We start from the raw sequence: 855 nt of genomic DNA, 5'->3' as shown, positions 1-855 counted from the left end.
CCGATAGAATAAGTACTAACCTTACAAAGAATAAGTCCTGGGGTCGATTTGCTCGACTAAAGGCGGTGCTCCAGCATGGCTGCAGTCAAATGACTGAAACAAGTAAATGAGTAAAGAGTAAAAGAGAATATATATATATATATATATATATATATATATATATATATATACATATGCAATTTACTTTATTTCTGGTCTATGATCCTTAAATAATGAATCTGTTCAAGAGGTGAAGAAATAATACATTTTGCCTCTATCTTGTCTGCTTAAGCAGATTTGCCACATTTAAGGACCTATTCACATCATATCAAATAGACACTATTTAGAAGACCGACGCGAAAACTGTTACATTTAAAGGAAAAGATGGATATCTTACTTAGCCTTATGTATTAGTGTGTAGTAAGCTCTGTAGAAGAAAAGACAATTTCCCCAACTTGTCGAGTAAGCTAAGCATCACTGATTTCCGATTGAAAGGCATTATATTATGTTTTATGTTTTACTTCTAACGCGCTTGGAAACTACGGGGATATAAAATCCTATTTTCTTCCCATAGAGAGAAAAACTATTTATTTGTTAGTAATTTCTACGGAGTTATAGAATTATATTTTTTTAACTGGTGTAACAGAACCGAAATGTCTAGATTGGTCATATGCTGTTTGCAAACTACTGCCACATTTTCAAAAAGGACATTAATATTTTAAATACCTACTGATCAAGTAATTGATTAATTGATTGATTTTTGCATTATGTAACCTTGACCATATGGACTCGTTTTCTATGTATGTTCACGTGTTAGTATAGCCATAGAAGATCTGTGTGTGTGTGTGTGTGTGTGAGAGAGAGAGAGAGAGAGAG

Source organism: Octopus bimaculoides, chromosome 7 (assembly GCF_001194135.2).
Source record: "Octopus bimaculoides isolate UCB-OBI-ISO-001 chromosome 7, ASM119413v2, whole genome shotgun sequence".
In the NCBI taxonomy this organism is placed as follows: domain Eukaryota; kingdom Metazoa; phylum Mollusca; class Cephalopoda; order Octopoda; family Octopodidae; genus Octopus; species Octopus bimaculoides.
The sequence above is the reverse complement of the archived record's forward strand: the minus strand, read 5'-3'. Positions refer to the sequence as shown.